The sequence below is a fragment of the Triplophysa rosa genome, linkage group LG10, assembly GCF_024868665.1.
Source record: "Triplophysa rosa linkage group LG10, Trosa_1v2, whole genome shotgun sequence".
NCBI lineage: Eukaryota > Metazoa > Chordata > Actinopteri > Cypriniformes > Nemacheilidae > Triplophysa > Triplophysa rosa.
Window position 1 is genome coordinate 8,012,044 of NC_079899.1, and position 15,878 is coordinate 8,027,921.

A 15,878-nucleotide genomic window follows, 5' to 3' on the forward strand; every position below is an offset into this window, starting at 1 on the left:
ACCCACCCATTTTTCAAGCGTGCGAGGTAAACGAAAAAAAGCCTGTTTGTTTGATCCATTGCTATGGTGACGGTCTTACAAAGCTTACTACAACCTATGAGTATGTCTGAGTCAGATCTTTCAGAGGGCTACTCAGGTCAAACCTGTCCTTCTGACTTAATCTGACAAGGTGACATGACATGGACTGAACTGAAATTTCAAACATGCTTTGGTTTATATATGATTTCTCTTCTCAGCATGCAAATATGACATAGAAAAGGTGCTCGCAAAAATGAACCTTGCTTTTTCCAAAACCCTCTAATCTAATCATTTAACTGTGACACATAGCTCAACCCACACTGTTTAAATTATTCCCCTTGTTGAGGGACAAAGTGACTACACATACAGATTTACGATGAAATGAGTAAACAAATAGATCTACATTGAAGGAGGCACACCAGAATAGTTAGTAGTGGGCCGATTTGACCTGAGTGCAGGAAGCGACCTCCCAGAACACCTTAGCAACTCTAAAGCTATTCACTAAACAATTAAACACCTTAGCAACCACATAGCAGTACCCTGGTAACCACCACCAACACCCAACATTATGGCATGAGCTTTACACAAGCAAGCACCACTTTTCTTCAGAATCTTCAAAGTCTAGTTTATCTTATTGATATGTATTATACGATAAAGTTGTTGCAGTAAATTAGTAAAATGTAGTAGTATGAAAAACATCAATCCAAGGGGTCTAATGCAGTATTATGTATCCCTTGAAAAAACAGCATTCTTTTTGTTTCAGAATCTTGCTAAACATGAATTCTACACACATTCTTAATTCCCAGATGCCTTCAATTAACATTGCTAAACATAGCCAGAATTTTTTAAGAATCAGATAACTGGAATTACTATACAGAGTAATTGCACTTAATAATATTCCAAAAGGGGGAATCTTTGGGATATTGTCTCAATGTTCTCCCTAAGCTACTTCATTACAAATATGGTTTAAAGTGGTATATTAAATGTTTATTTGTTTGATCTGGGTTAAACACCGTCACTTCATTTCAATCTGTGACCCTATGGCATGTATTTTCATCATTTTGCAGTAACTGTCTTGAGCTGCTCATAAACACAACATGCCATTCCTTATTTGACACAGGAAGTGGTTTATAGTTTGCGCTCTTCCTGTTGTGGTTCAAAAGACTGAATGGAGCCATCTGTAGTCACTGAAACCCTGTAGCAGGCCATAGTCATACTGAGCTGTTGCGTTTGAAATAGGCGTTTGGGCTAGATCCTTCACGCCTAACAAGTCATAATTACAGGTCTTTAGAATACTAAATCTAAGCAACATGCAAATACAGGCACTGAAATAATTCAAACAACCTGCGTTGCTTTTCGTGGCAGAATATTTCATGCTAATTGTAAACACATGACATTGAGATGAGTGTTGCATTTACTGTATGCTGAGGTAGCATGATTTATTTTCTACAAACAAGATATTTTATTGGATCGTATTGTATTGTAATTGTGACACGCCAATTGTAAATATGCTGAAATGCGAATTTATTCTTCTTTTATTGACATTCATTTTACACAATGTCATCCAACAAGAGTCTAGTTCAAATAGAAGCCACAGACAGGAAGTAAGAAGGGAGTTCACTTTTTGCACCGACATTATAGACGCAAAAAGAAAAGATCTGATTGGTTGGCATAGAGTACAATATTACATTGAAGTGCCAGGCAGATTTGGCAAGTGCTTTGAGAAAAAAGGGACCCTCTTTTGCCAAGCATTGAATGTTGAAACTACTCTCTGTTGGTGATTTGTTGTGTGTTTTCTGCATGCTGTTAGTTCACTTCATAATATGTTGTTAGTCCACCATTAAATTTGCATTCATTTTGCAAATGTATTTCTTTTATTTATTACATATTGTACTATTACAGTTAGGTATCAAACCAAGTGCCATTTGCACTCTTCAATTTTCTTTGCTCTTTACTTTTCTTTGTGGTTCTAAATGACCAAATACGTTTTGTGGGCCCAATTTACCTATATGTCCATCAGCTATGCTTTGTTTGTCGATCACAAAGCATAATTGTCTCATTGACAATGAACTAGGAAGAGAAACTCAGTTGTATTTACCCTGCAGTCATGTTAGTGAGGAGAACTACAGGTGGAAAATTACTACACAGAATAACTAATTGAACTGTCAATCTCGAAGAACATTGGCCATTTTTACATGCAACGTCATGCGATTAGGCCATAATAGGATCAAGGAAATGCTGTAACTATACTCACATAAACAGAATACCATGATTATGTTAATAGGATTATTGTTATGCGCTTTAAGTGCATTATGCAGGCATACGTATATACCTTTAATGCAATTCCACTCAGACCAAAGAGCACATATTATGCTGCTGGACACAGATTAGAAAAAATGTGGTCAGTCTGCTTTGTGCCCTCATCCATGAGATAAACTACGACAAACAGGTCTGTTGCATTTGAGTTTAAAATATTGTGTTATGCGCTGTGGTACAAGTAAAAAATATACAATGACCATTCTTGTCCAGTAATTGTATTAATAAATAATTTCATGCAAACAAGGGTGAGGAAGTTTGCTCGGGTCATATCGACATCTTCATTCGATTGAGTAACCTGATTGTTGGCAACAATTGCATTACTGATGCACTGACAGTGATAAATCAGTGGTTAAAATAAAAAACATGCCTGCAGCATGCATTAAGTATGAAAAGCTCCTTATCTGTGATGACGTCAATCAGTTTGATATCAATCAGATTGATGGTTTATAGTATTTTATACAGAACGGCCACAAACAAACACAGAACTGACAGTTAGAAAATTGCTGTTTGAGGATGTTATCGACCACTTCCTTTAGACGGTGGGTTAAATTTTATGGTTTGATTATAACTGCCTTGCCCACACGCTCTCACGCACCCAGAGCACCATCAGGCTTTGACAGTCTAGCACACTTCCTAATGTTAGCTTTCAGACATCAGCAGCAGTGTGTGTATGACAGGAGCTTTAGAAATGGCCGCCGAGCACCACTGACAGGCATACAGTATGTAATGCACACTTTGCATGCTACCTGAAAAGAAAGATAACTTTTGTTATATCTGCCATGTTACTGCCTCATTAGCCAGTCATTTATTCCAGTCATTTGTGCTTGCACTGTAAGTATCAGGTTTGCCTTTCAAAATTGAAAGTAACATTTTCTATTCTTACATTTAAAATGAAATAGATTTCAGAACTTCATGTAATTGCTATTTATTAGTTATTAATTATGATATTATAATGAATGTATTCATATTAACATTCATTTTTCAATATTAATGACAATAAACCCATTTTAGAATGTTCTAATGTACTTAACCTTGTGTAGGCCTATATATATTATAATAAATATACATTTATATTGATTACATTGCATTAATTGGCATTTCAATGTTATTAAATATTTCATGAACTTTAAAAAAAACGATAGTCCTTGACTGCATTAAAAAATTAGTTTCAATCTAAATTCATAGAAATATTTCAAATCATATATTAAATACTTGTCATTTTAATTCCCATTCAACTTCTTGTGGGGCGTAGCCTTTTAAAAATTGAATTGAAATAAAATGAATTGAAAGGGAGCCAGTTCCTAAATTCTGAATTTGCCCAACCCCTTGGCAGGACTGGTATCATTAAATGGCAGTGGTGTAAAGTATTGGAGTAAATGTACTTAGTTACTTTACTTAAGTATCTTTTTGGCTACTTTGTAGTTGTACTGAGTATTAAAGATATTAGCAACTTTTACTCTCTACTTAACTACATTTTTGAACAAGTATATGTACTCTTTACTCCACTACATTTGTAATGACTAATGCAATTACACATTACATTTTGCATGCCACCTATCTTATAATTAATATTGCCATTCACAGGGCATTGAAGGTACTACAATCTTGTGGATTTTGCCATAACTTACAAAAAATTGTCAACATGGCTTCTTTATATGAATATGAGTGCAGTATCAGGTAGATGTCAATCGCTGGCGGTTTATACATGGTTAGCCCTTACCCGCTATTTCTACAGTAATATATTGGCAACACTCTTGCCAGCTAGTTACTGTAGGTCACATATCTACAAAAGCTCTTGTTTTTAAAACTAACTCTTCCTAAATGTGCTCTAAACATGTTTGCTCAAAAATTGACCATATGGTGGGACTATTGCCATGAAGTGATGTAAACCAGTAAAAAGAATGTATAGTATTTCAATTTTCAAAAGTGCTCTCACACTATATAGACAAAATATTAACCTATAGAATGAGTCGGACACAGAGAAATGAACAATACACATATGAATCTCAACAATGGTGACAATCAACTGAACAGCTTCATGCTGCAATGCATGCTGGGTACATAGTACAAAACTCATTCATGATTGTTTGTCACCATTGATGAGGTTTGTATGTCACGTGTCTAACTGTGTCTCAATTGCAAAGAAAGATTTTCTGACAGAGATCTTTCCATTGTAACATGTGATCACTTTACCAAACATATCTTAATAAATCTTAAATGCTATATTATTATTATTTAATGATTGGATTCTTTCAGATGTATCTTCAGTTACTAAGCAAACATAAAGTTGCGGTTCCTGTAAAGTCCCTTTCAGTGTTATTGTATAAGTGTACATTTTAAAGCTACAAGAAAGTCAAAGAGCCCAACCAAAGCAAACACTGATCGCCATAATGGTGACTTAAAACATAATTGAACCACTATGAACTAGAGTTCAATCTCAATAAGATCTTACACAGATGACAGAAATAAAGTGAAAGTGGTGTCTGTAATATGTGAAGATGTTATTGATGTTTGTGTTTAATCATCCTCTGGTGAAATCTTGACAGATTTATTGTGTTCATCTGTTATTTACACTTGTTCATCTAAGACTGTGTGACTTAAGTGCGTTAATAGATTCTTTAATAATGTATCTTCAAACAGCCATTGCAGTAGTTTACTGTAAAACACCTACAGTAACTAGCTGGCAACAGTGTTGCCAATATATGTGACCCTGGATCACAAAACCAGTCTTAAGTAGCACGGGAACATTTTTAGTAAAAGACAAAAATACATTGTGTGGGTCAAAATGATCGATTTTTCTTTTATGCCAAAAATCATTAGCATATTAAGCAAAGATCATGTTCCATGAAGATATTTTGTAAATTTCCTACCTTAAATATATAAAAACTTTATTTTTGTGAGTGGATGGTCTGCCACAGTGCCCCTGATTAACAACTTCAAAGGCAATTTTCTCAATATTTTGATTTTTTTGTGCTCTCAGATTCCAGAGTTTTAAACGGTTGTATCTCAGCTAGATATTGTCCTATTCTAACAACTCATATATCTATAGAAAGTTTATTTCTTCAGCTTTCAGATTATGTAAAAATCTCAATTTCGAAAAATTGACCCATAAGACTGGTTTTGTTGTCCAGGGTCACATATTACTGTAGAAATGGCAGGTAAGGGCTGACAGTGTATGTGAAATGAGGACATGACTGCAGCTGGCGATGAGGCCCAAACCAGCATGTCCAGTGCAAAAAGGCTTTGACTTTTTAATTCTACTTAACATTATTTTATTTATCTGTTATATTGAAGAGACCTTTTGAAGGACTTTGGTTTACTTGTGAGCACTTGAGCTTAAATGAGACTTAGGGTGTTTGTAATGACGTAGGTTATGATGTCGACCATGATTTGTTGCAATTTTGAGGTGTTCAGTCTTATTATGATTTAAGAAAATAAATGCAATTGCTCACCTCACAAATCAACTGTTTCTAGTTTTTCACTGATGTGTCTCTTAAGTGTTGAGGACTAGTGCTGCTTTGAGCCTACATTCAGTATGAGTAAAATACTCAAGTACTGTTAAAATCAGATACTCAAAGACTTTTACTCAAGTCGTTTTGGAATTGGTGACTTGTAACTTGTAATGGAGTAATTTTCACTGCAAGGTATCTGTACTTTTACTTAAGTATGGTTTTCAGGTACTCTTTACACCTCTGTTAAATGGTCTGTCCCCTCCATTACACACCCATATCATGTTAAAAATGCAGGTTGAAAACGTTGTCTCCTGAAATCATATCTTTTTGAATTTGTTCAGTAACTTAATATTCCGAGAGTTTAAAGAACTTTAGAATTTAAGATATTGAGAGCATTTTCTCCACAGTAAACGCAAATGGTTTCGCAGTTTAGCTGTTTTAATGTCATTTGTTATGTCAACCCTATTAATGATATTCATTTAGGCCGACTTAGACAAACAGCCTTCTTGGGTTTCAATGCCTTTAGCATCTGATCTAAGGCCTGTGTCAATATTTTAATCTAAAAATCGAATTGTCATTTCATTTTATTCTAAAATTTCTGCACTGTGAATGTACATGCATGCACTCTGCAGTAGTCAGCCTGTTGTAAAGCTGATTAAACTTCACGTGATGTTATTCTCCACCAATCGGAGGCAGAGATGATCTGTGATGGAAAACATTATGTCACAGCAGAGGCGTATTAAGACCTCATGGTGCCCCTGGGCAACAGCCCCAGAGGTGCCCCCCATCAACCCACACACAAGAATCCACTCATTAAAAGATTTATATATTAAAAGATTTTATAAGAATGAAACTCACAATTTACAATATACTATTTTACAAGAATTACTCATTAACATGACACTGTTTTTGAAAAGAACACAAAAAACAACTCTTTTCATCAAGTATTTTTAACAATTAGGCCTACTGTAGTTAAGGGGCACCTGCTTTCTGTTGTAATGTTACATTTATTGATGTAGTGAAAAAAAATCACTAACAATTTTTTAACAGGTGTAAATGTTGTGCATGCCACAAAATGGGGGTACAGGGACACACACACACACACACACACACACACACACACTATAGTTTGCATGTATGTATTCACATTAGTGGGACAATGGAACAATGTACAGATTTTCAGGACATTAGGACTTTAATTCACCAAAGTGGCATTCACCAGATTACAATGTATAGCAAGGTTATTCAAATAACATGAAATGTTATTGTTACTATTTTAACTGCTATACAGCTATTCAAACGCTCTTTTTAAGCACAGTATGTGTATATTCTTCTTACTAAACGATCACACAAGTACAAAGATAAAAGTGTACTCCACTAAAAAGTACACATATGAATTGATTGCTATAGTGATGACACCGTTCTTCACTTTCACTTTAGAACCCAGGTTTGGACCTTAAATAGTGGCCTTACCTCCACGTACTATTAGCATACATTATCGGCACTATAACATCTTATTTCTGACGCATGCCATGTATACAGGTGCTGGTCATATAATTAGAATATCATCAAAAAGTTGATTTATTTCACTAATTCTATTTAAAAAGTGAAACTTGTATATTATATTCATTCAGTACACACAGACTGATATATTTCAAATGTTTATTTCTTTTAATTTGATGATTGTAACTGACAACTAATGAAAATCCCAAATTCAGTATCTCAGAAAATTAGAATATTACTTAAGACCAATACAAAGAAAGGATTTTTAGAAATCTTGGCCAACTGAAAAGTATGAACATGAAAAGTATGAGCATGTACAGCACTCAATACTTAGTTGGGGCTCCTTTTGCCTGAATTACTGCAGCAATGCGGCGTGGCATGGAGTCGATCAGTCTGTGGCACTGCTCAGGTGTTATGAGAGCCCAGGTTGCTCTGATAGTGGCCTTCAGCTCTTCTGCATTGTTGGGTCTGGCATATCGCATCTTCCTCTTCACAATACCCCATAGATTTTCTATGGGGTTAAGGTCAGGCGAGTTTGCTGGCCAATTAAGAACAGGGATACCATGGTCCTTAAACCAGGTACTGGTAGCTTTGGCACTGTGTGCAGGTGCCAAGTCCTGTTGGAAAATGAAATCTGCATCTCCATAAAGTTGGTCAGCAGCAGGAAGCATCAGAAGCGTCTCGCCTGGGCTAAAGACAAAAAGGACTGGACTGCTGCTGAGTGGTCCAAAGTTATGTTCTCTGATGAAAGTAAATTTTGCATTTCCTTTGGAAATCAGGGTCCCAGAGTCTGGAGGAAGAGAGGAGAGGCACAGAATCCATGTTGCTTGAGGTCCAGTGTAAAGTTTCCACACACTGTCAGAAAAAATGTGAAAAATTTGTACCTTTAGGGGTACAATGTCTTGTCACTGGGGCAGTACCCTCAAAGGTACACCCATTGTACCCTTTCACATGGGTACATTTCAGTACCCTGAAAGCATGTACTTTTCAAAGACAAATTTGTACCTTTGATTACTAAATTGTACCTTATACTGCTATGGTACCATATTGTACCTTTTAAAAATATGTAAATTTGTCCTTTCTAAGGGTACTGCCCCAGTGACAAGTCTTTTGTACCTTGTGATGGCAATTTTGCTCCATACAGCACATTGAAAAGGCCAGAATGTTGTTTATTATTAACATTTATTAAACATTAAAAAATATTCCAATCTCACATTTTTTACATCAATATTAAGCATTTGTATCCAATGTGTCATCACAGGATGCATACTGAGAAATGTGAAAAACAGTTAACATTTCATACACTTATGTTTTTTTAAACAGCAAGAATCAACAAATATTGAGCCTGTTTTTTTTTTTAAATCAGCGCATTCAATTTTGTACCATGTAATAAAACATTACATTAAAACAATCCCTTTCTGAATTACTAAGTAATAGCACTTTTTCAAAAGATATCTTTTTCTACTCTTAAAACACTTTTAAACATCAAAAATGCTTTTCAACAACATTAAACATTTCATTAACTTTATAGCCTTAAAACATGTATCATAACCACACATTTCACCCAACAAAGTACTGCACAATTAATTTGAACTTCTTGAGTATTACAAACTTATCAGCAGATTAAGTGTCAAGGGCCTGAAAGCCCATCTCTTGCCCTGGTTTTATAAAACACTTATTCAGGGTCAACTTTGTGTGTGTGTGAAAGTGTGAATCATACATAACTGATATAAAAAATTGCCACACAAAAGCCATACAGTATTGACATTTCAATACTTTAAACAAAGGAATTTTCCTTTGCATGGATAGTCAACTATGAATACATCCTCAAATGTGTTCAGTAACATCGATAACATCAGGAGGAACAACAACTTTCCTGTTAACGACAGACATGGCGTTTGAAAGACAATGTAAAATATGACTTACAGCTATCCAGTCCTTCAGGTGAAAGTTTTTCTTCTGCACCTTGTGCATCAATAAAGTTGTGGTATGTTCAGCACAGGATATTTATCATTTAGGTGATAGTTATTGGAAGGGGCTTGCCCTTCCTTTGAACAAGCTCAAGCAACTTTGGCACAATAAAGGCCTCCCTGAAGCGCTGGCTTAAGATGACTGTTGATGCATCCATTCGGTCAACTTCATCACACAACTGAAAATTGACCGAAAAAGAAAGATAAATTATTCACATGCATAATAATAAATCAAATAAGAAGTTTTAACAATAGTTTTTGTTGCCACTTTCATAGCCGTTTACATGTAGTTTTATTACAAAAATGGAATAAGATAGAATACACATATTTGTTCACCAAAGGTTCAACGTTTAAAAAAAATCACAATGTCTTTACAAGAGTTATAAATGCAAATCTTTGTAGCGTCTTGTTTGATAACATCATTTATTTTAAGCTGAGAACTGATATAAAATTTGTGATATCACTCACCCCTGAGGGTGTTTTGAGGAAAGGGTATTTCTTTAATATATCCTCCACAGTCATTCCATCTCTTATCTCCCTTCTTCGCCATGCATTCGGTCTTTGACCACCAAGGTGTCTGGTCGCATCTTGCTATACTGGACTTGCAGGATATTGACATGACCCTCAATAGAGGATGCATCCTCACCAAGAAATCTCCTGCTGAGATATAAAATATACATAATTATCATAATAATAGTAATTAAACCTCAAAACACAAATCAATGAAATGACAAAGGACATTTTTTTATGATTTTGACTAAATATTTTGTGAAGATTTACTATATACAGTAAGAGTATCTAGTGCAATTTTAAATTTGTTTGCTTGATATTATCACTAATAATCATGTCAAATAATAATGTTTACAATATTGACAGCCCCAAAACACAGTAAATGTTAACAGCTGAGAAGTCAGATCTATGCATTTGGTCTTAAAGCAACAGCAACCTAAAAAGCCTGCTCCTCTTTTTAATGTTAGATTAATATTAATGACACGCACTGCTCTTGGATAAATATTTTTTGTAACTTTGAGGATTAGAGAAGACTATTGGGCTCTTGACTAATACACCTGTTGAATAACATGAATCCACTTACCTCTGAATTGGATCTGTGACAAGCTGCTGACTGTTCAGAGGGTATCTGTGTTTTGTGCCCAAACTTCTCCTTGCTCTTTTTTACCTCATCATCATGGACCAGAGGTGCACGCTCAGCTTTAAATTTGCGTTTGAAGGACTGGTGCCAAGTGTGCTAACATGTGAGCGGAAAAGAATAACACAGATCAGGGAATAAGTTATTTTTTAAGCATACATAAACCAAATCCACCAATTTCTGAGATGTACAGTAAATGCACATCTCATTTATTAACAAGCACACATAATTTATGGAACAATGTCCTTATTTAACTTATGTAATTTACACCGCTAGGTGTACCGGTGAAATGTAACATTTCTTGTAACTTACATAGCCATTCCCTTCAAGATCCTAAAAGGGATACTTCACTCAAAATTTTAAATTCTGTCATCATTTACTCACCTTCGAGTTGTTCCAAATCTGTGTAAATTTCTTAGTTCTGAGGAAAACAAATAAATATATTTGGAAGAATGCTTATAACCAGCCAGATTTTTCCCCCCATTGAATCCCACAGCAGGAAAAATTACTTAATCATTTTCTTTGTTCTGATGAACAAAAGAGAAAGATATTTGGAAGAATGCTTATAACTTGATTTTGCCCCCCATTGACTAAGAATGTAGGACAGCAAACAGTTCTGGGGCAATTTTGACTACCATTGTATTTTTTCCTACTATGGTAGTCAATGGGGGGGAAAATCTGTCAAGTTATAAGCATTCTTCCAAATATCTTTCTCTTTGTTCATCAGAACAAAGAAAAGTATACAGATTTGTAACAACTCGAAGGTAAGGAAATGACAGAATTTTTATTTTTGGCAGAACTGTCGCTATAATGTATGAGTTAAGAAGCTTACTTTTGTTGGTATCTTCGGGCACAAAGGGCTTTTAGCTCACCGTCAAACGTTCAAATCAAAACCAACAGGCTCCTTAGAAAAGTTTTTACTTGCATTTGAAGTGGTAATGTTGCCTACAAGTAATAAAAATACATGTCAACAAAGAATTGCATCACGGACATGCATTCAAAGTATTCATGTTGCTCTACAAATTGCTGACTTACAGTGGGTGTTCTTCTACCATGGCTTCATGGAGAACTGTAATGATTTTGTGTCTGTCCTTGGAGGATTTTTGGCATGGTTCTATCTTATCAAGCCTCGGATTTAGTAAAGGGTGGATTGGCAAATCCAGCAGGCAGTCCACCACTTGTTGCATTTCTGCACTGAGAATGAGGAAGTAAAATTTTGATTAGTAATAAAATTGATGTTTGGCCACTAAACTGAAGATTTTTCAACTGTGACAAATGCATATGGCTATCTCAAAGTCCTGTTCATGGGTAAATCACAAATATTTTATGTAACAGGTTGTGTGCAAAAAAATTGTCTTAACTATCGTTAACTCTTTCCCTGATGATACAAATATACACAAACAAACAGAGTATTTACTGCTTTTGGATCTGTATATGCACAGAAACAGAAGAAACTAGAATTAACAATACACAGTCAAATACTTACATTTGTGTAGTTTAAGTGAGTTGATAGTTTCTGCTGGCATTGGTTCTAGTGTTATTGTAACCACCTCCTTCATCTCGCGCACAAATCTGTTAAACTTGGCCTGTTTTTTTAAAGGAGCCTTCAAATAAGTATAAAATCATGGTCTCTGTGAACATCAACCTCAATTTCTGAAAAAAGGAAAGAGTGATCAGCATGTTGTAACAGCAAGAATCAGTTTCTTGTACAAAGTCAAACCATTCACAAAATGTACAAAAAGTAACCAGTTCAGAATCACCCACGCCCGCATCGCGACGCAATCGAATCCCTCCCACGGTCCCTGTCCACAATGGTAAATCGTTGCGCAAAACGACTGTGCTTTATCGATGTAAAGTTGACTGTAGACATTTCATTGCGTTAATGTTTAGCTGAATGATTTTACTTCAACGTGTCCATGTAAATGTTAGCTACTGAGGCAAGGTAACTGAAGCGAGCCCTCGCCTCATGGTAAAGTTGAGGCAAGAGTTGTCGTGCCTTTGCGCCAGGTGTTCGCTCGCGTCCCAAGTGATCAAGGCCAAGGGCCGAGTAAAGTTAGTGAGAAAATACAGCATAAGCCCGTGTTCACACTTAACTTCTTTTTTTAAAGAAAAAGTTGACAAAGGGGCTTTTTTAGTAAAAAAAAAACGCTGGCCGCGTGGTTACAAATACCAGTTGAACTGTCGTGATTCTGCCTTGTCGTGTCATGTCTTTCTTGATCTTGTGGTAGAATCACGGCAGGATCCCTTGTTATGTGTGGAGAGAGTCATTTTGACCCTGTCGGCCTTCGATACTCTCCGGTCCTTGTCTGTGTTCCCGCCCTTTTGTATCTCTCGTTATTGGTTGTTTATTAGTTCATGCCCCTCACCTGTTCCCCTTTGATTTGTCCCTCTATTTAATGCCCCTGTGTTCTCTGTCTGGTGTCGGATCACTGTACTGTTATGTTGCACTGTGTCGTGTGGGTGAGTTATGGTCATGTTAGTTAGTTAGTTAGTCTAGTTTATTGTGTCCCTATGTGATGTGTTATTAGTTTAGTCTTGTCAGTTTAGTTAGTCTTGTTCTTGTTCCTCTGTTTTGTTGTTTACCCCCACGTGGGTCTTTGTTTTGTATTTTGTCTTTGTTATTAAATGTCATGTTAACCCCTTAACCGCTGTCTGCATTTGGGTCCACTCTCCTTGTCTCCGTGTCTCACCCTGAGAATCATGACAGAATGATCCGACCATTTTGGACCCAGCAGACAGAGGGATCTCAGTGGGAGGGGTCGATGCTGCCGGACTCCCTTCCAGGGTTGAATCCGCTGGACTCCCTTGGAGGGTAGAGGCCGCCGGGCTCCAGTCCAGAGTTGGGACCGCCGGACTCCCTTCCGGGGTCGAGACTGCCGGAACCCCATCCAGGATCGAGACTGCCGGGCTCCCTTCCAGGGTTGAGGTCGTTGGATTCCCCTCCAGGGTTGAGGCCGCCGGTGTCCTGTTCCCGCTGCAGATCCCTGCCGGCCTCCCAGCTGGTGCCCAGGCCTGTCGAGTCGACTCTGTTTGTGTGTTGTTTTGTCCTTGTTTGCTGCCCAGCTGCCAGAGAGCGCTGCCCAGCCGTCGGAGATGCTGCCCAGCTGCCAGAGAGCGCTGCCCAGCCGCCGACGTCCTATCGTGTCGACATCCAGGCCTGCCCAGTCAATGATAGCCGGTTTCCCAGCCGGCGCCCTTGTCCAGTCGAGCCGGCCGTCGAGCTGGCACCATGTCCTGTCCAGCCGGCCTTCCAGCCGGCGCCATGTTGTCCAGCCGGCCATCCAGCCGGCGCCATGTACCGTCCAGCCGGCCATCCAGCCGGCGCCATGTACCGTCCAGCCGGCCATCCAGCCGGCGCCATGTACCGTCCAGCCGGCCCTCCAGCCGGCGCCATGTACCGTCCAGCCGGCCATCCAGCCGGCGCCATGTACCGTCCAGCCGGCCATCCAGCTGGCGCCATGTACCGTCCAGCCGGCCTTCCAGCCGGCGCCATGTACTGTCTAGCCGGCCATCCAGCCGGTGCTAAGTACTGTCCAGCCGGCCATCTAGCCGGCCGTATGTACTGTCCAGCCTGCCATCCAGCCGGCGCTATGTACTGTCCAGCCAGCATTCCAGCCGGCGCCATGTCAGTGTTTGTTTTTTTATGTATCATGTTTTTGTCATGTCTTGTATTATGGTTTTTGTCATTGTCTTGTCTTGTTTGTGCCTTTTGGAGCGTCAGGATATCGCTCCTTAAGGCGGGGGTTCTGTCGTGATTCTGCCTTGTCGTGTCATGTCTTTCTTAATCTTGTGGTAGAATCACGGCAGGATCCCTTGTTATGTGTGGAGAGAGTCATTTTGACCCTGTCGGCCTTCGATACTCTCCGGTCCTTGTCTGTATTCCCGCCCTTTTGTATCTCTCGTTATTGGTTGTTTATTAGTTCATGCCCCACACCTGTTCCCCTTTGATTTGTCCCTCTATTTAATGCCCCTGTGTTCTCTGTCTGGTGTCGGATCACTACTGTTATGTTGCACTGTGTCGTGTGGGTGAGTTCTGGTCATGTTAGTTAGTTAGTTAGTTAGTTAGTTAGTTAGTTAAGTTTATTGTGTCCCTATGTGATGTGTTATTAGTTTAGTCTTGTCAGTTTAGTTAGTCTTGTTCTTGTTCCTCTGTTTTGTTGTTTACCCCCACGTGGTCTTTGTTTTGTATTTTGTCTTTGTTATTAAATGTCATGTTAACCCCTTAACCGCTGTCTGCATTTGGGTCCACTGAAGGCATTATAATGCCATAAAGAAACGAGCGCAATGCTGATGCTGGCAGCGCACGGCAAATAACTTACGCGAGTAAATAACGCCATACGCGAGAGGACAACGTATATATATGGCAAGCCGATGGTATCAGAATTACGCCATAGATTTAACGCGTTTATATCCGAACGCCGTTTTTGACGGCGTTTTAAACAGTATTTGCGTATGGCAAGCCGATGGTGTCAGAATTACGCCATAGATTTAACGCGTTTATATCCGAACGCCGTTTTTGACGGCGTTTTAAACAGTATTTGCGCCGCAAAATACGGCGTCGCGATTCCAAACGCCGTAAAAAACGCGCGAAAAGTCGTCCATAACGCCGTATTTAACGGCGTTCTAAGGCACTTGAAAGCGCCGCTTTTTGCGCCGCTGTCTGGCCATATGACGCGCGTAAAAAACGCCGTTTTGGTTGCACAGAGCGCGCGTCTTTTACGGCGTTTTGTGTGTTGTATAATGAGCCCCTCCCGCTGATTTCCGCAGCCAGTAAATTCGAACTGTTCTCACCCAATCACTGATGAACTGAGCCAGACCAGAGCAATTTACCACTGATCATTTTACAGGATTTTATTNTTGTGCGCAGTGTTACCTTTGCTAATATTAAACAAACCATTGCTTGCTTTCCGAGAGGCGACTTCTTCTCTTTGGAAATGTATAGTTACACAACGAGGTCAGCAATTGTATAAAGGCCAACCGATCCCATAGTAATGTTCCTGCGTATTACATATAGCGCGTATGGCCTACGTGAAAAGCAAAAAAGCAATCGGTTGAAATACTGTATTAGCTAATTTCCAAACCAGAAATCACTCCTGGTATAAACGAGGTCAGCCACAGTAAACTGCATTCCCTTTAAGCAGAGCTAGCTACTGTGAGGGTGGTCTGCTGGTTAGCGAGATTGACTCGCATCTATAATGCAGCATAAACGCGTTCGAGACCCGCTTGATCCTTAGTCAATTTTTCGTGTTGGTCTTGTTCTGTTTATCTGTATCGCTTGGTCGTTTTTAGATTTATATTTAGTACTTAATGCGTTCAGTATGAAAAGAAAGTCTGGAATGAGAGATCTTTTTATAAACCGTATCTGCACTTGATTTTTGCTGCTGAGCTCACACATCAGTGGACTTTCGTGCTATAAACAGGACGAACGAACAGTAATAGATTTTACATTTACGCATTTAGAGCACGAAC

General features: G+C 38.4%; 1 long non-coding RNA gene across 2 annotated transcripts; it reads right to left on the reverse strand.

The window, feature by feature from the left end:
- Positions 1-8,547: 8,547 nt before the first annotated feature.
- Positions 8,548-13,816, reverse strand: LOC130560462 (uncharacterized). 2 transcript variants are annotated; one of them, XR_008963686.1, is made up of 7 exons: positions 11,896-13,816; positions 11,445-11,603; positions 11,242-11,354; positions 10,794-10,830; positions 10,356-10,508; positions 9,731-9,922; positions 8,548-9,441 (listed from the first exon to the last, which is right to left on the reverse strand). It is a non-coding gene; the product is annotated as an uncharacterized LOC130560462 (long non-coding RNA). The 2 variants fall into 2 exon arrangements; XR_008963685.1 differs by lacking the exon at positions 10,794-10,830.
- Between the last annotated feature and the right edge of the window lie 2,062 nt (positions 13,817-15,878).